Raw genomic sequence first — 24,869 nt, forward strand, 5'->3', positions numbered from 1 at the left:
ATGCAGGCGAAACGTCAGGAGAGAATGCTATTGGAACATGGCCAGACAGGCCCGAATATCTCACAATAACCCAGTGAGATATTTCTATTTAGCAGTAAAAATAATGGTGAATAATATTGGTTATGGTCCCTTCTACACAGCAGTATAAAACCCCGCATTATCTGCTTTGAACCGGGTTATATGGCGGTGTGGACTCGGATAACCCGGTTCAAAGCAGATTTGTGGCTCATCTGCCTTGATATTTTGGGTCATATGGCTGTTTGGAAGGGTCCTGTGTTTTCCCAGCTGACCGGGGGTTGGACTAGATGGCCTTTGGGGAACCCTTCTGAAGTCTGAGAGCCTCTAATCGTGCTCAACCCAATGGAGAGCCGCGTCTTAAGGGGCGGTCTTTGGGAGGCAGAGGCGGGGCGGCTGCGGGGAAAAACAAACCGGGGGAAGAAAGAGAAGGAGGAGGAAAAAGGAGGAGGAAAAAGGGCTGGAAGTCGGCTCTGTCTCTCTCTTGAGCATCCCTCCTCCTGGGAAGAAGGAGAAGGAGGAGGAGAAGAGCCTGGCCTCAGTTTCCCTTTGTGGGAAGGAGACAAAGCGACATGGTGCGGCCTTAAGGAGGAGACCAAGCATCTCAGGTGAGATACTCCCTGCTTTATAGTTTTCTTGCTCTCAGGTCTGGGCCAAACTTGGGCCCTCCAGGTATTTTGGACTTCAACTCCCACAATTCCTAACAGCCCTGCGGGCTGTTAGGAATTGTGGGAGTTGAAGTCCAAAATACCTGGAGGGCCCAAGTTTGGCCCAGACCTGAGCCACAATCTAGAATTCAGTCTGGATCAAACATTATGACATTACAATGCATCAGAACCATGGCTTCATCGCATTCTCTCATGCTGTAACTCAAAGGGTGTCCGCACTCTAGAATTAATCCAGTTTGGCACTGCTTTATATGCAGTCACAGAGTTATGGGTCATTGTAGTTGATGAGACACCAGCACACTTAGGAAACGACAGTCAGGTAAGGAATAAAATAATAATAATAATAGCATTATCTCAAGCTGTAACTCAAAGGGTGTCCGCACCCTAGGATTAATCCAGTTTGGCACTGCTTTAAATGCAATCACAGAGTCGTGATTGCATTTAGTTGATGAGATACCAGCACACTTATAAAATGACAGTCAGGTAAGCAATAATAATAATAATAATAATAGCATTTTCTCAAGCTGTAGCTCAAAGTGTGTCCGCACTCTAGAATTAATCCAGTTTGGCACTGCTTTAAATGCAGTCACGGAGTCGTGGGTCGTTGTAGTTGATGAGATACCTGCACACTTAGGAAACGATAGTCAGGTAAGGAATAATAATAATAATAATAATAATAATAAGGAATGCAATTATTATTATTATTATTATTATTATTATTACTCTAGCCGTCCCCTGCCATACATTGCTGTGGCCCAGTCTGTGTAGATGTGTTTTGTGTGTATATATATTTTTGTATATGTGTGAAGAGGGCGACTAAAATGACCAAGGGTCTGGAGAATAAGCCCCATGAGGAGCGGCTTAAAGAGCTGGGCATGTTCACAGAGCTGTGGGTTGTTGTAGTTGATGAGACACCAGCACACTTACAAAACGACAGTCGGGTAAGGAATGAAATAATAATAATAATAATAATTCTAGCCGTTCCCTGCCATGCATCGCTGTGGCCCAGTCTGTGTATATGTGTTTTGTGTGTGCATATATTTGTGTATATGTGTATGAGGTATTATTATTATTATTATTATATTGGCCATTCCCTGCGACTAAAATAATCAAGGGTCTGGAGAACAAGCCCCATGAGGAGCGGCTTAAAGAGCTGGGCATGTTCACAGAGCTGTGGGTCATTGTTGTAGTTGATGAGACACCAGCACACTTAGAAAAAGACAGTTGGGTAAGGAAAGAAATTATTATTATTATTATACTAGCCGTCCCCTGCCACACATTGCTGTGGCCCAGCCTGTGTAAATGTGTTTTGTGTATATGTGAATATATGTGTGTTTGCGTATATGTGTGAGGAGGGCGACTGAAATGATCAAGAGTCCAGAGAACAAGCCCCATGAGGAGCGGCTTAAAGAGCTGGGCAAGTTCACAGAGCTGTGGGTTGTTGTAGTTGATGAGACACCAGTAGACTTAGAAAAAGACAGTCAGGTAAGAAATAAAATAATAATAATAATAATAATAATAATAATAATAATAATTCTAGCCATCCCCTGCCATGCATTGCTGTGGTCCAGTCTGTGTATATGTGTTTTGTGCGTGTATATATTTGTGTATATGTTTATGAGGTCTGGATCAAACATTATGACATTACAATGCATCAGAACCATGGCTTCATTGCATTCTCTCATGCTGTAGCTCAAAGGGTGTCCGCACCCTAGGATTAATCCAGTTTGGCACTGCTTTAAATGCAATCACAGAGCTGTGGGTCGATGTAGTTCATGAGACACCAGCACACTTATAAAATGACAGTCAGGTAAGGAATAAAATAATAATAATAATAATAATAATAATAATAATAATAATAATAATAGCATTCTCTCAAGCTGTAGCTCAAAGGGTGTCCACACTCCACACCCTAGAATTAATGCAGTTCTGTACTGCTTTAAATGCAGTCACGGAATTATGGGTCGTTGTAGTTGATGAGAAACCAGCACACTTAGGAAACGACAGTCAGGTAAGGAATGAAATAATAATAATAATGATAATAATAATAATAATAATAATAATAATAATAATAATAATAATAATTCTAGCCGTCCCCTGCCATGCATTGCTGTGGCCCAGTCTGTGTCTATGTGCTTTGAGTGTGCATATATTTGTGTATATGTGTATGAGATATTATTATTATTATTATTATTATTATTATTATTATTATTATATTAGCCGTCTCCTGCCATGCGTTGTTGTGGCCCACTCTGTGTATATGTGTTTTGTGTGTATATATATTTGTGTATATGTGTAATGCTACCCCTCTATTCTGCTTTGGTTAGACCACATCTGGAATATTGTGTCCAAATCTGGGCACCACAATTCAAGAGAGATATTGACAAGCTGGAATGTGTCCAGAGGAGGGCGACTAAAATGATCAAGGGTCTGGAGAACAAGCCCTATGAGGAGCGGCTGAAAGAGCTGGGCATGTTTAGCCTGAAGAAGAGAAGGCTGAGAAGTGACATGATAGCCATGTATAAATATGGGAGAGGGAGTCACAGGGAGGTGGGAGCAAGCTTGTTTTCTGCTTCCTTGCAGACTAGGACGCGGAACAATGGCTTCAAACTACAAGAGAGGAGATTCCATCTGAACATGAGGAAGAACCTCCTGACTGTGAGAGCAGTTCAGCAGTGGAACTCTGAGTGTGGTGGAGACTCCTTCTTTGGAGGCTTTTAAACAGAGGCTGGATGGCCATCTGCCAGGGGTGCTTTGAATGCAATTTTCCTGCTTCTTGGCAGAACGGGGTTGGCCCATGAGGTCTCTTCCAACTCTATGATTCTATATGTACATATGTGGTTTTGCGCTTGCGTTGCAATGTATTTTTTTCATTTTTTGGCTTTTTAAGTCTACTTTGCGGGTGTTTTTTGAGTGATGGTCACTTGTTGCCCTGATACGTGTATTGTGTCCAAATTTGGTGTCAATTCGTCCAGTGGTTTTTAAGTTATGTTAATCCCACAAACAAACATTATATTGTATTGTCGAAGGCTTTCATGGCTGGAATCACTGGGTTGCTGTAGGTTTTTCGGGCTATATGGCCATATTCTAGAAGCATTCTCTCCTGACGTTTTGCCTGCATCTATGGCAAGCAAACCTTTGAGGATGCCTGCCATAGATTCAGGCAAAACATCAGGAGAGAATGTTTCTAGAACATGGCCATATAGCCTGGAAAACCTACAACAACCCAAACATTACATTTTTATTTATATAGATTATTATTATATTACAACTTCTGAGGATGCCTACCATAGATGCAGGCGAAACGTCAGGAGAGAATGCTTCAGGAACATGGCCACACAGCCCAGAAAACTCACAACAACCCATTGTTAGTATTATGTTGTTGAAAGCTTTCATGGCTGATCCCTGGGTTGATGGGAGTTTTTCGTTCTGTACGGGCCTTGTTGCAGTAGCATTCTCTCCTGACGTTTTGCCTGTATCTGTGGCTAATGGCATCTTCAGAAGTTGTCTTGGCAGTGAGGCAAGTGAAGCGTGTGTGTGTGTGTGTGTGTATACACCAGAATCAAGGCAGTGAATAATTACAAATATTTACAAATACATTACAATGCATATGCAAAACCACACATATATATTCAAATGCACATATATACACATATACACAAATATATACACACACAAAACATGAGGATTCTGTGTGTGAGGTTTGGCCCAATTCTCTCATTGGTGGGGTTCAGAATGCTCTGTGATTGTAGGTGAACTATAAATCCCAGCAACTACAACTCCCAAATGTCAAGATTCTATTTTCCCCAAACTCCACCAGTGTTCACATTTGGAAATATTGAGTATTCGTGTAGAGTTTGATGTAGATCCATCATTGTTTGAGTCCACAGTGATCTCTGGATGTAGGTGAACTATAACTCCCAAACCAAAGGCACTGCCCATGCAACCCTTCCAGTGTTTTCTGTTGGTCATGGGAGAACTATGTGCCAAGTTTGGTCCAATTCCATCGTTGGTGGGGTTCAGAATGCTCTTTGATTGTAGGTGAACTATAAATCCTAGCAACTACAACTCCCAAATGACAAAATCAATTTTTTTGAGTGAAGGACATACATTGGGTTGTTAGGTGTCTTGTGTCCAAATTTGGTGTCAATTCTTCCAATGGTTTTTGAGTTCTGTTAATCCCACAAACGAACATTACATTTTTATTTACACACACACACACACACACACACACACACACACCTTGATGATTGTGAACAACAGATGTTCCAAGTGGGACAAATTCTATATTATACAAATCTGTGGATTCTCATATCCCATTATATACAATGGCATAGGTAAACATTAATTCTAGTTGAGACTGACTCTGGGGAATGGTGCTTATCTCCATTTCTAAGTCGAAGAGCCGGCATTGTCCATAGACACCTCCAAGGTGATGTGGCTGGCATGACTAAATGGAGCGTCGTTACCTTCCCGCCAAAGCGGTACCTATTGATCTGCTCACATTTGCATGTTTCTGAACTGTTAGGTCAGCAGAAGCTGCGGCTAACAATGGGAGCTCACCCCATCTGCGGATTCGAACCGCTGACCTTCCGATGAGCAAGTTCTGCAGCTTAGCGGTTTAACCCGCTGTGCCACCCCGGCCCTTGTAATACAATGACATAGTAAAATTATGTTTCTGATATAATGTTTACGCTCCCACATAAACTTCTTTCTCCCTCTTTTGTCATCCTCGTTCCATAGGAACCTATTTTTTCCTTGCTTCATAGACATCTAAGCCATCAGTAGCTGTTTAGAAAAGGGAGCATTCCCTGCCCTCAAGGGCTCGTTGCAATTTGGCACTTTGGACTTCTTCAAGGAGTTTGCCTCTTGATCGGATTCTTGTTTTCTAACTGAAAGCCTTGGGGCCAAATTTGGTGTATTTGCAGGTGTTGCTTGCTCCGAAAAATTGGCTTGTGTCGGTATTCATTTTACTCCCATTGGTTTAAAATGAGCATTGTATATACTGTCTTGGGTTGTTGCAGCTTCATCCTCCTCTTGTTTCCTCAAAATGGATAATTATTTGCAATCAGGAGGATTTTGTGAGTAAATCCACGTATAGGTCAGGGTGTTAATGCCTAGCAGACCTTCCCAAACCAGTCAACCTATCCTTGCCTTGTTCCTGTCCCATCATCATCATCATCATCGTAAGAGCCCCCTTGTGCCGGCAGAAGACCGACAGATTGGAGGTTCGAATCTGGGGAGAGCTTGGATGAGCTCCTTCTGTCAGGTCCAGCTCCCCATATGGGAACATGAGAGAAGCCTCCCACAAGGGATGGTAAAACATCAAAACATCCAGGTGTCCCATGGGCAACGTCCTTGCAGACAGCCAATTCTAGCACACCAGAAGCAACTTGCAGTTTCTCAAGTTGCTCCTGACACAAAAAACAAACATTATTATTGTTGTTGTTGTTGTTGTTGTTGTTATTTTACTGACACAAAAACACAGTATGTTACAATAAATGGGATCTATATGCTGGATTTCGTACCGCAAAATCACAAGTCAAACACTTCCTAAGCGTCTAGGACTGTGTGATGTTTTATTATTATTATTATTATTATTATTATTATTGACACAAAAACACAGTATGTCACAGCAAACAAGATCTATATGCTGGATTTCGTATCACAAAACCACAAGTCGAACACTTTCCAAGCGTCTAGGACTGTGTGATGTATTATTATTATTATTTACACAAAAGCACAGTATGTCACAGCAAACGAGATCTATATGCTGGATTTCGTATCACAAAATCATAAGTTGAACACTTCCCAAGCATCTAGGACTGTGTGATGTATTTTTGAATTATTATTATTATTATTATTATTATTATTATTATTTGAAACACAACAAGGTGAGTCCACAGCAGACACTCTGCTGGTTGTTGTATTGGATCACACGTCGGACACTTCCCAAGTGTCTAGGACTGTGTGATGTATCGGCAAATAATGCATACAGTAAAGTGGCCTTTTGCAGCTGGCAGCTGGTAATTTTGTCAGCGCCGATTGTGTTTAAGTGCAGGCCAAGGTCTTTAGACACTGCACCCAGTGTGCCGATCACCACTGGGACCACCTTGACTGGCTTGTGCCGGAGTCTTTGCAGTTCAATCTTTAAATCCTCGTATCGATTATCATCATCATCGTCATCATTGTTGAAACACAACAAGATGAGTCCACAGCAGACAAGATCACTCTGCTGGCTGTTGTATTGGATCACACGTCAGACACTTCCCAAGTGTCTAGGACTGTGTGATGTATGGGCAAATAATGTGTGCAGATCCCAGTAAGGTGGCCTTTTGCAGCTGGCAGATGGTAATTTTGTCAGCGCTGATTGTGTTTAAGTGTAGGCCAAGGCCTTTAGGCGCTGCACCCATTGTGCCGATCACCACTGGGACCATCTTGACAGGTTTGTGCCAGAGTCTTTGCAGTTCGATCTTTAAATGCTCATATCGTGTCAGCTCTTCCAGTTGTTTTTCTTCAATTGTGCTGTTGCCTGGGATTGCAACATCAACAATCCATATTTGGTTTTTTAACACAATTGTGAGATCAGGAGTATTGTGCTCCAAAACTCTGTCTGTCTGAATCCGGAAGTCCCAGAGTATCTTGACGTGTTCTTTCTCTGTAACTTTTTCCAGCTTGTGACCCCACCAGTTCTTTGTTGCAGGCAGATTTGTGGCACAAGTTCCAAATGAATCATCTGAGCAATGGTGTTATGCCTCTGCTTGCAGTCTGTCTGAGCGATCTTCTTGCAGCAGCTGAGGATGGGATCTATTGTTTCATCTGCTTTCTTGCAGAGTCTATACTTGGGATTTGTTCTTGACTTTTCAATTTTGGCTTCTCCTTCTTCTCCTTCTCCTTCTCCTGCTTCTCCTCCTCCTTCTCTTCCTCCTTCTCCTCCTTCTCCTCCTCCTCCTCCTTCTTCTCCTTCTCCTCCTCCTCCTTCTCTTCCTCCTTCTTCTCCTTCTTCTCTTTCTTCTCCTTCTCCTCCTCCTCCTTCTCCTCCTCCTCCTTCTCCTCCTCCTTCTCCTCCTCCTTCTCCTTCTCCTCCTCCTTCTCCTCCTCCTCCTTCTCCTCCTCCTTCTCCTCCTTCTCCTCCTCCTTCTTCTCCTCCTTCTCCTCCTTCTTCTCCTCCTTCTTGCTCTGCTTTATCTCTCCCAAAGGAAACCCAGAGTGGCTTAACAGAAAAGCAGCAGCATACAATCTAAAATATGGGAATATGCAAACATTAATCAAACATAAACAATGTATTGTCGAAGGCTTTCATGGCCGGAATCACTGGGTTGTTGTAGGTTTTTTCAGGCTATATGGCCATGGTCTAGAGGCATACTCTCCTGACGTTTCGCCTGCATCTATGGCAAGCATCCTCAGAGGTAGTGAGGTAGAGCATCCACCTCTGAGGATGCTTGCCATAGATGCAGGCGAAACGTCAGGAGAGAATGCCTCTAGACCATGGCCATATAGCCCGAAAAAACCTACAACAACCCAAACATAAACAGTTATCTGTCTTCTTCTCCTTATATTGCATCTCCACTATAAACACATTTCTTTTGCACTAGTCTAATAGTCATCATTTGCATTAGGAAAACAATGCAATTTTTGCAGTGTATTCCAACTGAAAAAGTGCCTTCAGTGCTTTGTGAAAAGCCTTGGGAAGCTGCCTTGCATTAAGCTAGAGGTTTCTGCCTGTCTGGTTCTGTATTATCTATGTCTGCGCTGCACTTTGCATGTCACAGAGGATATTTCTGATGAACTAATGCTGCTTAGCATGCCGTCTTCTTGTTAGAGCAAGAGGAAGAGTGACAGTTCTTGCCATGTTTGACATTGTGCCAGAGATTAAAATGTGAATGGGTTGCTGTGAGCTTTTCGGGCTGTATGACCATGTTCCAGTAGCATTCTCTACTGACATTTTACCTCCACTGTGGCTCGCATCCGTGGTTTGTTCAGAGGTCTGTTGGAAGCGAGGCAAGTGGAGTGTTTGTATGTGTGTGTATGTATCTCTCTCTCTCTCTGGAATGTCGAGGGTGGGAGAAAACGCTTCTCTGGATTGCTGTGAGTTTTCTGAGAACTACGAAATAGGCAACTTACTTAAGTAAAGTGTTGAGATTAACTTCACAATTCAGCAGCAGATCAGTTGCACAACTTCAGCGCTTTCCAGTAGCTTCTTCCTGCACAGTATTTTCAGTCAACTGCTGCCACAGCCTGCTGTCACTCTGGAACCTTTTACAGACACTTGAGCACATGCCCTGCCATTGTCAGTTTTACCATTGTCTTTCCCCCAGTCTAGATGATATTACAAACTTACCACAACATACAGTTATATCTTGTCTTAGCATACAGGTTCTTTTAATTACATATAGCCTTCGACGAACAACATCACTGCACAAGGAGAGGAATACACTCTACATGACTTCCTTATATACAACTAGCTGTGCCCTGCCACGCGTTGCTGTGGCCTATAGTAAAACTTATCAAAGTTGAGGTAGATATCTGGACTATTATGAAAGAGAGGTACCTACCTATTCCTTCCCCCTTTTCCTCCCCCTTTCTCTCCTTTCTTCCTTCTCTACCTCTTTCTTTCTTTCCTTCTTTCACTACTTGGTTTCATCCTTCTCTCTTTCCTTCATTCCCTCCCCCTTTCTTCCTTTGCCTTTCTTCCCTCCCTGTTTGCTTCCTTCTTTCACTTTTTATTTCCTTTTATTTCACCACCATCATAACAATAACAATAATGCAATGCATTGCCGCTGGGACCTGACACCTCTCCCATTCCCCCTAAAAGGGTCTCAGAGGAACAATAGCATCATCATCATAATAATCATAGAAATAACAACCTTTACCCGCCACGTGTTGCTGTGGCCAATCTTCCCTCTTTCCCTCCTTCTTTCCCTCCCTCCTTCCCTCCCTCCCTCCCTCCTTCCTTCCTTCCTTCCTTCCTTCCCATCTTTCCTTCTCCTCTTCTTTCTCTATCTCTTTCCTTCCTTCCCCCTTTTTCGTTCTCTTCTGCTGTCTCTCTTTTCTTTCCTTCCATCTTTCCTTTTCTTTCCTTTTCTTCTTCCTCTAACTTTCCTTCCTTCCCCCTTTTTCTTTACCTCCCTTTCTCTTTCTTCCTTCTTTCCTTCCTTCCTATCTTTCCTAGATTTTGACAGGGCGGGAAGGGGCGGGGTGGGGTTTGGAGGTGGCGTGAGGTAAAAGAAGGTAAGATTGGGGCAGGGGAGTGATGGAGCGTGGGGTTGCGTGTGTGTGTGCGGCGGCGGGGGGAGTGGGGTTGCGTGTGTGTGCGGCGGTGGGGGGAGTGATGGAGCGTGGGGTTGCGTGTGTGTGTGTGTGGCGGCGGGGGGAGTGGGGATGCGTGTGTGTGTGCGGCAGCGGGGGGAGTGATGGAGCGTGGGGTGTGTGTGTGTGCGGCAGGGGGTGTGTGTGTGTGGGAAGCGGCGCGGCGGGGCTTGGAGTGGGCATGGTTTCCGCAGAGGGAACGTTGGCCGGAAGGCCATGTGCGCACGCCAGGGAACTTGCGGCTGGGCGCCAATGCGCATGCTCAGTTGTTTTGCCATTTTGTGAGTGTGTTGTTGTGTTGTTTTTCATTTTGAGTAGATATGTTTGTACCTTGTGGGTTGTGTTATGGGCATGGGAATTTTGGTTAAGTTTCGTTGGTTTTTTTGAGTTTTGTTCTTTTGCCGTTTTGTGAGTGTGTTGTTGTGTTGTTTTTCATTTTGAGTAGATATGTTTGTACCTTGTGGGTTGTGTTATGGGCACGGGGATTTTAGTTAAGTTTTGTTGGGGGATTTTTGAGTTTTGTTGTTTGGCCGTTTTGTGAGTGTGTTGTTGTGTTGTTTTTCATTTTGAGTAGATATGTTTGTACCTTGTGGGTTGTGTTATGGGCACGGGGATTTTAGTTAAGTTTTGTTGGGGGATTTTTGAGTTTTGTTGTTTTGCCGTTTTGTGAGTGTGTTGTTGTGTTGTTTTTCATTTTGAGTAGATATGTTTGTACCTTGTGGGTTGTGTTATGGGCACGGGGATTTTAGTTAAGTTTCGTTGAGGGATTTTTGAGTTTTGTTGTTTTGCCGTTTTGTGAGTGTGTTGTTGTGTTGTTTTTCATTTTGAGTAGATATGTTTGTACCTTGTGGGTTGTGTTATGGGCACAGGGATATTGGTTAAGTTTCGTTGGGGGATTTTTGAGTTTTGTTGTTTTGCCGTTTTGTGAGTGTGTTGTTGTGTTGTTTTTCATTTTGAGTAGATATGTTTGTACCTTGTGGGTTGTGTTATGGGCATGGGAATTTTGGTTAAGTTTCGTTGGGGGGTTTTTGAGTTTTGTTTCCTCGTTGGATGCCCCTAACAAATTTATATATATAGATTCTATACAATTACACATAGCAATCTCTGATTGGTTCCCAACTCATTGACTTAACTCAGACCCAGGATTACATCATTCACAATCACCTGGACTAGGCCAGAACACATTCCCCAAATGAAGTTCTATATACAGTTAATGCATGACTCAGCATTCCCAATAGAAGCCTATTAATAGTGCATGACTCAGCTATATTACATTACAATACATTGTAAAACCTGACATAAAGGTAAAGGTTTTCTCCTTGACATTAAGTCTAGTCGTGTCCAACTCTGGGAGTTGGTGCTCATCTCCATTTCTAAGCCGAAGAGCTGGCATTGTCCGTAGACTCCTCCAAGGTCATGTGGCCAACATGACCCTTACTTTCCCGCCAGAGTGGTACCTATTGATCTACTCACATTTGCATGTTTTCAAATTGCTAGGTTGAAGAAGCTGGGACTAATCCTGCTCCTCGGATTTGAACCACCGACCTTTTGGTCAGCAAGTTCAGCAGCTCAGTGGTTTAACCGACTTCACTAGTGGGAGCTCTGAAAGAACAATGCAATATATAAAATGAAGAACAATATTAATCAACGTAAACATACCAGTCTTTCAATGGGAAGTGTGGGCCTGGTTTTGGCTGATCAGAGAGTCAAGATCAGGGGTCCTCAAACTTTGTAAACAGAGGGCCAGGTCACAGTCCCTCAAACTGTTGGAGGGCCAGATTATAATTTGGAAAAAAATCATGAATGAATTCCTATGCACACTGCACATAACTTAAAAACAATGCAATACTTAAAATGAAGAACAATTTTAACAAATATAAACTTATTAGTATTTCAGTGGGAAGTGTGGGCCTGCTTTTGGCTAACGAGATAAGATTGTTGTTATTGTGTGCCTTCAAGTCGTTTCACACTTATATTGATCCTGAGCGAGGGCCGGATAAATGACCTTGGAAGGCCATATCCGGCCCGCGGGTCTTAGTTTGAGGACCCCTGGTCATGACAATTGGGATTTTCCTACTTCCAACAGACCTCACTACCTCTGAGGATGCTTGCCATAGATGCAGGTGAAATGTCAGGAGAAAATGCCTCTAGAACATGGCCATATAACCCGGAAAAACCTACAACAACCCAGTGATTCCGGCCATGAAAGCCTTCGGCAATACATTGCCTCCGAGTTGTTTCAGACAGTGGCATAAGCTGCCTCAGAGCCTGGAGGAGTCTCCTTCTCTGGAGGTTTTTCAGCAGAGGCAGCATGGTCATCTGCAGAGGCGGCCCTAGGTAATTTTCAACGGTAAGCAAACAGTATTTTGTCGCCCCCCCCCCCCAACCAATCATTGACATATATTTACTGTTCGTCGTGGGAGTTCTGTGTGCCATATTTAGTTCAATTCCATTATTGGTGGAGTTCAGAATGCTCTTTGATTGTAGGTGAACTATACATCCCAGTAACTACACTTGCTGCACTTGCTCCCTTGCCTAGCCCGCTTTGGGTCCGGAGTCCGGAGATGCCCACCTTTCCTGAAGGTAGGCACAAAAACAAAGGAGGGAGCAGAGGTGGGAGATACCTCCAGCTGGAGGGGCTCTCTCTCTCTCTCTCTCTCTTAGTCCCAATGGCTGAAGAGGGAGCGGAGGTGGGAGATACCTCCAGCCGGAGAGGCTCTCTCTCTCTCTCTCTCTTGGTCCCAATGGCTGAAGAGGGAGCGGAGGTGGGAGATACCTCCAGCTGGATGGGCTCTCTCTCTCTCTCTCTCTCTCTCTTGGTCCCAATGGCTGAAGAGGGAGCGGAGGTGGGAGATACCTCCAGCCAGAGGGGCTCTCTCTCTCTCTCTCTCGGTCCCAATGGCTGAAGAGGGAGCGGAGGTGGGAGATACCTCCAGCCGGAGAGGCTCTCTCTCTCTCTCTCTCTCTCTCTCTCTCTCTTGGTCCCAATGGCTGAAGAGAAAGTCAGGAGAAGAGGTGACTTTTGGTGCACACGCTGGGGTCTTCAGACACGCCTCTGGACTCGAAGCAGGCCAGGCATGGCGGCTCTGCCCCTTGGCCCACCCGTGGATTGGGGAGAGGAGAGGAGGTGGGTGGAGTGCCGGGGGATCGAGAAAGGGAGTCGGTCATGGGGAAGGGATCGAACGCGGAGAACAATTGAGGGCCAGCTCTGCTCGCGTACCTGGTGGTCGAGTGGAGCAGGAACGAGAGGGGCTAGGCGAGGCTCAAGGGCCCGGCCCCTTTGGGAAGGGGATCAACCAGTAGCAAGGCAAGAAAGCCGAGGCTCCCCCCGGACTGCTAGGGCTGTTGTGAGCTGAGGGGCACTCCTCAAGTGGCAGTCAAGGGGCATTTACAGAGGCGCCTCTGCACCCCTGGCAAAAAAGTGTTCTGCGACCGCTTACTTCGCGTAATGAACGAGCCGCCCCTGGTCATCTGCCAGGAGGGCTTTGATTGTGACAGAGAAGAGTTATAGTTGCTGCTTGGTGCTCCTGTTTCCTTCCCAAGAGAGGAGTCTGCTTTTCCCAGGGTCCTGATCCCCAAGAAGGAATGAAAAAAGGAAGTCAAGAAAGGAATGGAGGAAGGAGTTAATTTAAGGAGGCAAAGAAGGAAGGAAAGAAGCAAGAGAGGGAAGGAATCCTGGAGAGAGAGGGCCAGTGGAAATTTGAACGGGAACTGCAATTGGCCCCCAGGTCAGGCTTTGGACATGACTGCTCAAATCCATGAAGGTCGTTTTGAATTTGCATCCTATCTTTTGGAGTAGTAGATCTCTGTCCCAGTTTGGTGTCATCTTCAAACTTGATCAGCATGTCCTCTAAACCTAGCAATTTGAGTGATATCTTCCAGCTCTTCTCTTTTGCGCAAGGACCAAAAATGTGGCCGTACTAGTCGTGGATATATATATATTCCGGGATAGAGGAATGGTCATCTGGGGTCAGCCTGGGTTGTAGCTGGCAGGTATGTGGCTTTACGTAGTTCAGGAGGCAAGTACATTGGAGACGGGTTTTCTTTCCACGAAAGGAGCTCAGGTTACACATGAAAATTATAGCCGGCTTGACGCTGCTAAAAATAACAATGAGTGCAATTGTCAAGCATTGTTCGGTTTGTGCACTTAACAACACTCCATTTTAGAAACCATTTGCTCAGATGGAACACTAGTAAAGGTAAAGGTTTTCCCCGGACATTGAGTCCAGTCCTGTCTGACTCTGGGGGTTGGTGCTCTTCTGGGGAAGAAGAAGGAGAGAGAGAGAGAGAGAGAGAGAGAGAGAGAGAGAGAGAGAGAACGAGAGGGAAAGGTGTATGAGGGAAAGCAAGGAAAGAAAGAAAAAAGAGGGAAGGAAGAGAAAGGAAAGTATGAGGAGAGGAAAAGAAAGGAAGAATTAAGGAAGGAAGGAAGAAAAAGGAGAGAGGGAAAGGTGTATGTGGGAAAGCAAGGAAGGAAAAAAGGAAAGTATGAGGAGAGGAAAAGAAAGGAAGAAGGAAAGAAGGAAGAAAAAGAAGAGAGGGAAAGGTGTATGATGGAAAGCAAGGAAAGAAAGAAAAAGGAGGGAAGGAAAAGAAAGGAAAGTATGAGGAGAGGAAAAGAAAGGAAGAATTAAGGAAGGAAGGAAGAAAAAGATAAGAGGGAAAGATGTATGGGGGAAAGCAAGGAAAGAAAGAAAAAGGAGGGAAGGAAAAGAAAGGAAAGTATGAGGAGAGGAAAAGAAAGGAAGAATTAAGGGAGGAAGGAAGCAAAAGAAGAGAGGGAAAGGTATATGAGGGAAAGCGATGAAAGAAAGAAAGAAGAAGGGAAGGACGAAGGAAGAAAGGAAGAAAAAGAAGAGAGAGTAAGAAAGAAGAGGGGGAAAGATGTATAAGGGAAAACAAGAAAAGAAAGAAAAAGGAAGGAAGGAAGGAAGGAAGGAAGAGAAAGGAAATAAAAGCACAAGAGGAAAGGGAAGGAAGAGGGAAGAGAAAAGAAAGGAAGAAGGAAGGAAGAAAAGAGTGAGCGGGAGAAAGAAAGGGAAAAGTGTATAAGGGAAAGCAAGAAAAGAAAGAAAAAGGAAGGAAGGAAGAGAAAGGAAAGAAAAGCACGATAGAAGGAAAGAAAGGGAAGAGAAAGGAAGGAAGAATGAAGGAAGGAAGAAAAGAGGGGAGAGGGGGAAAGAAAGGGGAAAAGGTATATGAGGAAAAGCAAGGAAAGAAAGAAAAAGGAGGGAAGGAAGAAAAAGGAAAGAAAAGTATGAGAGGGAAGGAAAGAAAGAGAAAGGAAAATGGAAGAAAGAAGAGAAGAGAAGAGAAGAGAAAGAAAGAAAGAAAGAAAGAAAGAAAGAAAGAAAGAAAGAGAAGCAAGCAAGCAAGCGATGGGTGTGAGAGAAAAGGAGGAAGGAAAGAAAGAGCCACAAAGAGAATGAAGACCAGGGTAACGCAGGGTATAAACACTAGTTTTAAACAAATCCACAGACAGCTCCAACTTCTGCTAAGTCACTCATGAGTCACTCCTTTTCTCCTCCATAAATAACGTATTGTTTATACTGTGATGACGACGACGGTAGGCATAGGCAGACAGACAACTTTGCAATGATACTGCAAAGACAGCCGGAAGAGAATGAATAATGCATTTCTTAGGCAGGATTTACACTGCCATATAATCCATTTCAAAGCAGATAATCTGGATTATATGGCAGTGTAGATCCATCTTGAGTTCTTTAAGGGTGAGCCAAGAAAAAGCTCACTCTTAAGGTAACAACAGCAAGGAATACATTGCCGAGGGCCAGATGTATTTGTCAGGATTAATTTAGTTATGTATGTGTTTTAAATGTGCTTCTGTGTATTGCAAATATGGATGCCACTGTGAATTAGAAATGCTGGGCAGAATCTTTATACCAAGGGTCCCCAAACTTTTTGAACAGAGGGCCGGGTCATAGTCCCACAAACTGTTTATTTATATTTATTACTGCACTTGTAGACCGCCGTTCTCAGCCCTAGGGCGACTCACGGCGGTGTACAACATATAAAAACAATTTACAATAAAGGCAATATCACAAACAACAATAACAACATCCCTATTAATAATACAATTACACTAAATCATTTGCGACGTCTCATCATAGAATCACAATCCAATCTCGTTATCCATATTCCGTTCCAATCATCATTGCCAATTGTTGTAGCACTTAGTCAAACGCCTTCTCAAACAACCACGTTAGTTGAAATTGTTTGAGCATAGTGTCTAGATCTAAGGAAGTAATGCTACCCCTCTATTCTGCTTTAGTTAGACCACATCTGGAATATTGTGTCCAATTCTGGGCACCACAATTCAAGAGAGATATTAACAAGCTGGAATGTGTCCAGAGGAGGGCGACTAAAATGATCAAGGGTCTGGAGAACAAACCCTATGAGGAGCAGCTTAAGGAGCTGGGCATGTGTAGCCTGAAGAAGAGAAGGCTGAGAGGAGATATGATAGCCATGTATAAATATGTGAGAGGAAGCCACAGGGAGGAGGGAGCAAGCTTGTTTTCTGCTTCCTTGGAGACTAGGACGCGGAACAATGGCTTCAAACTACAAGAGAGGAGATTCCATCTGAACATTAGGAAGAACTTCCTGACTGTGAGAGCCGTTCAGCAGTGGAACTCTCTGCCCCGGAGTGTGGTGGAGGCTCCTTCTTTGGAAGCTTTTAAGCAGAGGCTGGATGGCCATCTGTCAGGGGTGATTTGAATGCAATATTCCTGCTTCTTGGCAGAATGGGGTTGGACTGGATGGCCCATGAGGTCTCTTCCAACTCTTTGATTCTATGATTCTATGATTCTACGTCTTTAGTCTCTTGCGGAATGTCATAAGGGAGGGCGCCTGTCTGATGTCTACAGGGAGGGTGTTCCACAGCCGGGGGGCCACCACCGAGAAGGCCCTATCCCTCGTCCCCGCCATGCGTGCCTGTGAGGCTGGCGGGATCGAGAGAAGGGCCTCCCCGGACGATCTCAAAGTCCTCGTGGGCTCATAGGCCGAGATGTGGTCAGACAGGTATTTTGGGCTGGAACCGTTTAGGGCTTTGTAGGCCAACACCAGCACCTTGAATTGGGCCCGGTAGCAGATCGGCAGCCAGTGGAGCTGGGACAACAAGGGCGTTGTGTGCTCCCTGCGTCCCGCTCCTGTTAATAACATGGCTGCCGCGCGCTGGACTAGCTGGATCTTCCGGGCCGTCTTCAAGGGCAGCCCCACGTAGAGAGCGTTGCAGTAGTCAAGGCGGGATCTGACCAGAGCGTGTACTACCGTGGCCAAGTCAGACTTCCGGAGGTAGGGGCGCAGCTGGCGCACGAGCCTGAGCTGTGCAAATGCTCCCCTGGTCACCGCTGAAACCTGGAGATCCAGGCTCAACGATGAATCCAGGATCACACCCAAGCTGCGAACCTGCGTCTTCAGGGGGAGTGCGACCCCATCCAGCACAGGCTGTAACCCTATGCCCTGTTTGGCCTTGCGACTGACCAGGAGGACCTCTGTCTTGTCTGGATTTAATTTCAATTTGTTCGCCCTCATCCAGACCGTCACAGCGGCCAGGCACCGGTTCAGGACCTCGACAGCCTCCTTAGTAGCAGGTGGAAAGGAGTGACAGAGTTGGACATCATCTGCGTACAGATGACACCGCACCCCGAAACTCCGGATGATCTCCCCCAGCGGCTTCATGTAGATATTAAACAGCATGGGGGACAGTATAGAGCCCTGTGGAACCCCACAGGGCTCTATACTGTCCCCCATGCTGTTTAATATCTACATGAAGGAGGGCCGGATTATAATTTGAAGAAAAAAATGAATGAATTCCTATGCACTCTGCACATATATTATTTGCAGTGCAACCCCCCCCCCCCCCAATCAAAAAACAAAAACCCACACTTCTATATAAATAAAAATGTAATGTTCATTTGTGGGATTAACAGAACTCCAAAACCACTGGACGTATTGACACCAAATTTGGACACAAGACACCTAACAACCCAATGTATGTCCTTCACACACAAAAAAAATGATTTTGTCATTTGGGAGTTGTAGTTGCTGGGATTTATAGTTCAACTACAATCACAGAGCATTTTGAACCCCACCAACGATGGAATTGAACCAAACTTGGCACACATTTCTCCCATGACCAACTGAGAATACTGGAAGGGTTTGGTGGGCAGTGTCCTTTCATTTTGGAGTTGTAGTTCACCTACATTCAGAGATCATTGTGGACTCAAACATTGATGGATCGGGATCAAACTTGGCACAAATACTCAATATGCCCAAATTTCAACACTGGTGGAGTTTGGGAAAAGTAGAATCTTGACATTTGGGAGTTGTAGTTGCTGGGATTTATAGTTCACCTACAATCAAAGAGCATTCTAAACCCCATCAACGATGGAATTGAACCAAACTTGGCACACAGTTCTCCCATGACCAACAGAAAATACTGGAAGGGTTTGGTGGGCAGTGTCCTTTGGTTTTGGAGTTGTAGTTCACCTGCCTCCATAAATCACTGTGGACTCAATGATAGATCTGGACCAAACCTGGCACTGATACTCAATATGTCCAAATGTGAACACTGGTGGCGTTTGGGGGTTGTATTTGCTGGGATTTATAGTTCAATCAAAGAGCATTCTGAACTCCACCAATGATGGAATTGAACCAGTCTTGGTACATAGAACTCCCATGAACAACAGAAAATACTGGGTTTAGTGGGCATTGACCTTGAGTTTTGGAGTTGTAGTTCACCTGTCTTCACCACGCCAGCGTTCCCTGGCCATGCCCACCCTGCTCCGCTCCGTCAATTGCGGACACCCTCTGCTCCGGCCGCTCTGCTCTGCAGAGGACCCACCTGGGAGGCTTCTCCCTCCTACACAGGCAGAGTGGCCGGAGCAGAGGGTGTCCACAATTGGCGGAGCGGTGCCGGATGAGCGTGGCCAGGCCAGGCCAGGCCGCGCATGCCGGAGAAATGCCCTCGGCGGGCCGCTTACACCCCACGGACCATAGTTTGGGGACCCCTGGTTTATACTATGAGGCTGTGATTAAGTGAACTTGAGAAAAGTAAGATAAGGTTTGCTCTTGCTGGGAACAGAAGAACTAATATCAATTGACTATCCGTAGATCCAACTATCCACAACTTCGAAATATTTTTAAAAAGTCCCCACTCTATGAAATGGCGTCATGGCAACTAAAGTGGATTTTTTCCCCTGTTTCAGGAGCGACTTGGGAAACTGCAAGTCGCTTCTGGTGTGAGATAATTGGCCGTCTGCAAGGACGTTGCCCAGGGGATGCCTGGATGTTTTGATGTTTTGCAATTCTTGTAGGAGGCTTCTCTCATGTCCCCGCATGGGGAGCTGGAGCTGACAGAGGGAGCTCATCCATACTCTCCCTGGATTTGAATAGTTGTATCCCTCGGTGCAGAATCCACGGATAGGGAGGTCTGACTGTATAAGTATTCCAGTATAAACACACACAGTTGGAATAATAGAATCATAGAATCATAGAGTTAGAAGAGACCTCATGGGCCATCCAGTCCAACCCCATTCTGCCAAGAAGCAGGAATATTGCATTCAAATCACCCCTGACAGATGGCCATCCAGCCTCTGTTTAAAAGCTTCCAAAGAAGGAGCCTCCACCACACTCCAGGGCAGAGAGTTCCACTGCTGAACGGCTCTCACAGTCAGGAAGTTCTTCCTCGTGTTCAGATGGAATCTCCTCTCTTGTAGTTTGAAGCCATTGTTCCCTTGCGTCCTAGCTTCCAAGGAAGCAGAAAACAAGCTTTCTCCCTCCTCCCTGTGGCTTCCTCTCACATATTTATACGTGGCTATCATATCTCCTCTCAGCCTTCTCTTCTTCAGGCTAAACATGCCCAGCTCCTTAAGCCGTTCCTCATAGGGCTTGTTCTCCAGACCCTTGATCATTTGAGTCGCCCTCCTCTGGACACATTCCAGCTTGTCAATATCTCTCTCCAGTTGGTGTGCCCAGAATTGGACACAATGGCTACTTGGCTATCAGAAGATCTGTGCACAATGGGTACCCAGGATGAGAGAACTGTGTGATGCTATTTGCGGAACAAAGTGTCAACTTCTTCAATTGTGGTGCCCAGAATTGGACACAATATTCCAGGTGTGGTCTAACCAAAGCAGAATAGAGCATGGGGAGCATTACTTCCCTGGATCTAGACACGATGCTCCTATTGATGCAGGTCAAAATCCCATTGGCTTTTTTTGTCGCCACATCACATTGTTGGCTCAGGTTTAACTTGTTGTCCACGAGGACTCCAATATCTTTTTCACACGTACTGCTCTCGAGCCAGGCATCATCGTCCCCCATTCTGTATCTTTGCATTCCGTTTTTCCTGCCTAAGTGGAGTATCTTGCATTTGTCACTGTTGAACTTCATTTTGTTAGCTTTGGCCAATCATCTCTCTAATCTGTCAAGATCGTTTTGAATCCTGCTCCTGTCCTCTGGAGTATTGGCTATCCCTCCCAATTTGGTGTCGTCTGCAAACGTGATGATCCTGCCTTCTAGCCCTTCATCTAAGTCATTAATAACGATGTTGAACAGGACCAGGCCCAGGACGGAACCCTGCGGATGGCACTCCACTCATCACTTCTTTCCAGGATGAAGAGGAAGCCTTGGGGAGAATCACCCTCTGGGTTCGTCCATTTAACCAATTACAGATCCACCTCACCGTAGTTTTACCTAGCCCACATTGGACTAGTTTCCTTGCCATGAATAATGCATTTCTTAGGCAGGATTTGCACTGCCATATAATCCATTTCAAAGCAGATAATCTGGATTATATGGCAGTGTAGATCCATCTTGAGTTCTTTAAGGGTGAGCTGAGAAAAGGTAACAACAGCAAGGAATACATTGCCGAGGGCCAGATGTATTGACTAATATCAATTGACTATCCATGGATCCAACTATCCACAACTATCCACAAAGGAAGAAAAAGGAAAGAAAAGCATGAGAGGGAAGGAAAGAAAGAGAAAGGGAAATGGAAGGAAGAAAGGAGAGAAGAGAGAGAGAGAGAGAGAGAGAGAGAGAGAAAAGCAAGCAAGCAAGAGATGGGTGTGAGAGAAATTTTTAGAAAATATTCTAAAAATATTTTTAGAAGTCCCCACTCTATGAGATGGCGTCATGGCAACTAAAGTGGATTTCCCCCCCCCCCCCCCCGTGTCAGGAGCAACTTGAGAAACTGCAAGTCGCTTCTGGTGTGAGAGAATTGGCCGTCTGCAAGGACGTTGCCCAGGGGACACCTGGATGATTTTGATGTTTTTATCATCCTTGTGAGAGGCTTCTCTTATGTCCCCGCATGAGGAGCTGGAGCTGATAGAGGGAGCTCATCCGCCTCTCCCCGGATTCGAACCTGCGACCTGTCGGTCTTCGGTCCTGCTGGCACAGGGGATTAACCCACTGCGCCACCGGGGGCTCCGCCCAGGGGATGCCCGGATGTTTTGATGTTTTGCCATTCTTGTAGGAGGCTTCTCTCATGTCCCTGCATGGGGAGCTGGAGCTGACAGAGGGAGCTCATCCATACTCTCCCCGGATTTGAATAGTTGTATCCCTCGGTGCAGAATCCACGGATAGGGAGGTCTGACTTTATAAGTATTCCAATATAAACGCGCACAATTGTATTGAAAGAATAAAAAGCTACGAAGCATTCAAATCCCAAGGCAATTAATATGCATTAACTAACCTGTGTTGTGGCAATAAGTGTGTCTGTCTGGGTTGCCTAGACAGGATGTTAATCCCGCAGAATTGATTGTGGCGGACTAATTGGATGCTTTCTCCCTTGGATGCCTGGCATGAAGCAAAAGCCACGCTGGTTATTCATGACCTGAATATGTGGCGTGATTTGAATGGGGATTGTGTAAGAACACCATTGAGTGCTGCAAAAAAATGCAAAATAATATTCCTAAAATAAATGAGATTTTTTTTAATGGGTGATTGGTACATATTAATACTCATATGTTGCTTTTTTCTTAATCTAGGCCACATGTCTCAGGGGTGTGACTCTAGGCATCCTTTTTCATTCTGGTGGGCATGCCCATTATATTGTGACCTTGGTATGTGTTATTCTCTTAAGTAGGTCTATTTGGAAATGGCATTTTCCCACGCTGACGTAATCTCGGATGTCAGACAGAGTTATGTGTGAAGTTTCTGAAGCTGAACATATGGAGATGCCCTCTGTAGTCTCTCTCTTAATCATGATTGTCCCTTTTGATGGACAGCAACTCTCCAAGGATGTGTTTCTCAACCTTCGTAATTTATTTTATTTATTGTGTCAGGAGCAAACCAAACAGTTGTATTGCATTTTTAACAAACAAACAGACAGACAGACAAAACATAGATTTTGCAAGCTTGGTAGTTGATTAAATGTCCTTTGACCATTAGCTGGCCACTTGGAGTGCCTCTGGTGTTGCTGCAAGGAGGTCCTCCATTGTGCATGTGGCAGGGTTCAGGTTGCATTGCAGCAGGTGGTCTGTAGTTTGCTCTTCCCAACACTTGGCATGTCGTGGATTCCACTTTGTGGCCCCATTTCTTGAGGTTGGCTCTGTATCTCGTGGTGCCAGAGCGCAGCCTTCCAAGTCGCCCAGTTTTCTGTGTGCCCAGGGGGGAGTCTCTCATTTGGTATCAGCCATTGGTTGAGATTCTGGGTTTGAGCCTGCCACTTTTGGACTCTCGCTTGCTGAGGCGTTCCAGCGGGTGTCTCTGTAGATCTTAGAAAACAATTTCTTGATTTAAGTCATTGACGTGCTGGCTGATACCCAAACAAGGGATGAGCTGGAGATGTCACTGCCTTGGTCCTTTCACTATTGGTTGGTACTTCCCGGTGGATGTCAGGTGGTGCGATACCGGCTAAACAGTGTAATTTCTCCAGTGGTGTAGGGGGCAGACACCCCGTGATAATGCGGCATGTCTCATTAAGAGCCACATCCACTGTTTTAGCGTGGTGAGATGTGTTCCACACTGGGCATGCATACTCAGCAGCAGAGTAGCATAGCGCAAGGGCAGATGTCTTCACTATGTCTGGTTGTTATCCCCAGGTTGCGCCAGTCAGCTTTTGTATGATATTATTTCTAGCACCCACTTTTTGCTTGATGTTCAGGCGGTGCTTCTTGTAGGTCAGAGCACGGTCCAGAGTGACTCCCAGGGATTTGGGTGTGCTGCAATGCTCCAGTGGGATTCCTCCCCAGGTGATCTTCAGAGCTCGGGATGCTTGTCTGTTCTTGAGATGAAAAGCACGTGTCTGTATTTTAGATGGATTAGGGATCAGCTGGTTTTTCCTGTAATAGTCAGTAAGAGCACCTAGAAACTGATTAGAATTCATATAAATCAGTGGATGGAAGACTGATTGTTCTGAAACTTGTCAGACGTACAGTCGTAAAAGTGATCTGTTTTAGCCATGAATAGTCTTATCCATTGGAGAAGGCCGACTGTGTAAGTATTCCTGAGCAAGCCAACAGAGACTGAATGCCAGGGAAGGCTTATTTGAGTAAAGTAATATCATAAACAAAGCTATTCAGATCAGCCCCGAGTGTGTTTAGTCTCCTTCAATGTCAGAATGGAGAATACAGTTGAGTTGGAGGAGCTTATGTACCTTTCAGTGTTGACTTTTGCGATGCATTGTGCACAAAAAGTTTCCGGCTTGTTATCTGGAGACGGGGTTTTCCTGAAACAGGTGATCAGGCAAGTGGCGTATTTTAAGATTGGCAAAGTATTATTCTGAGTGTGCCGGGGGCTATAGCTCTTCTTGCCCTCCTTTAGGAAACTGGAACTCCCAAGGACCCAAACATTGCAGATAACTCAAAATAAGTTTTATTGTTCACAAAGAGTTATCTCTTTAAGGCAATAAGCTGGAAGTTTCAAAGGGGTGAAGGGAAGTCTGACTTGGCCACGGTAGTCCACGCTCTGGTTACATCCCGTCTAGACTACTGCAACGCTCTCTACGTGGGGTTGCCTTTGAAGACGGCCCGGAAGCTCCAGCTAGTCCAACGCTCGGCAGCCATGATGCTAACAGGTGCGGAGCGCAGGGAGCATACAACTCCTCTGCTGCACCAGCTCCACTGGCTGCCGATTTGCTACCAAGCTCAATTCAAAGTGCTGGCGTTGGCCTATAAAGCCGTAAACGGTTCTGGCCCAAGTTACCTATCCGAACGTATCTCTGCCTATCAGCCCGCCAGGACCCTAAGATGCATCTGAACATTAGGAAGAACTTCCTGACTGTGAGAGCCGTTCAGCAGTGGAACTCTCTGCCCCGGAGTGTGGTGGAGGCTCCTTCTTTGGAAGCTTTTAAGCAGAGGCTGGATGGCCATCTGTCAGGGGTGATTTGAATGCGATATTCCTGCTTCTTGGCAGGGGGTTGGACTGGATGGCCCATGAGGTCTCTTCCAACTCTTTGATTCTATGATTCTATGATTTGATTCTATGATTCTATGGGGAGGCCCTGCTCTCTATCTCGCCTGCTTCACAGGTGCGGCTGGTGGGGACGAGAGACAGGGCCTTTTCTGTGGTGGCCCCCCGGCTGTGGAACGCCCTTCCTATGGAGGTAAGATCAGTCCCCTCGCTGATGGTGTTCCGAAGAAGATTAAAAACTTGGATGTTTGAACGGGCATTCGGTTAAACAGTGCAATGAATGTGATGATTACAGGAATGGAAATTTGGACGACGGATTGGATCACGACTCTAGTTATGAGATGCATTGTGTTGTCTATTGTTGTGTTAATATTGTATATTATGCTTTTATGGTTTTAAATTGTATATCGTTGTTTGATTCTTATCCTTGTTGTAAACCGCGTTGAGTCGCCTGTTGGGCTGAGAAACTGCGGTATACAAGTAAAGTAAAGTAAAGTAAATAAA

At 45.1% G+C, this 24,869-nt stretch overlaps 1 protein-coding gene across 1 annotated transcript in view; it reads left to right on the forward strand.

The window, feature by feature from the left end:
* Positions 1-397: 397 nt before the first annotated feature.
* The window catches only part of SLC7A6 (solute carrier family 7 member 6), a 71,349-nt gene continuing 46,877 nt past the window's right edge, over positions 398-24,869 (forward strand). The window contains exon 1 of the mRNA XM_060787870.2: positions 398-623. The gene's annotated coding sequence lies outside the window, so the exon portion shown is untranslated. The remainder of the gene's footprint in view (positions 624-24,869) is intronic.

The sequence above is a fragment of the Anolis sagrei genome, chromosome 8 (genome assembly GCF_037176765.1).
Source record: "Anolis sagrei isolate rAnoSag1 chromosome 8, rAnoSag1.mat, whole genome shotgun sequence".
In the NCBI taxonomy this organism is placed as follows: domain Eukaryota; kingdom Metazoa; phylum Chordata; class Lepidosauria; order Squamata; family Dactyloidae; genus Anolis; species Anolis sagrei.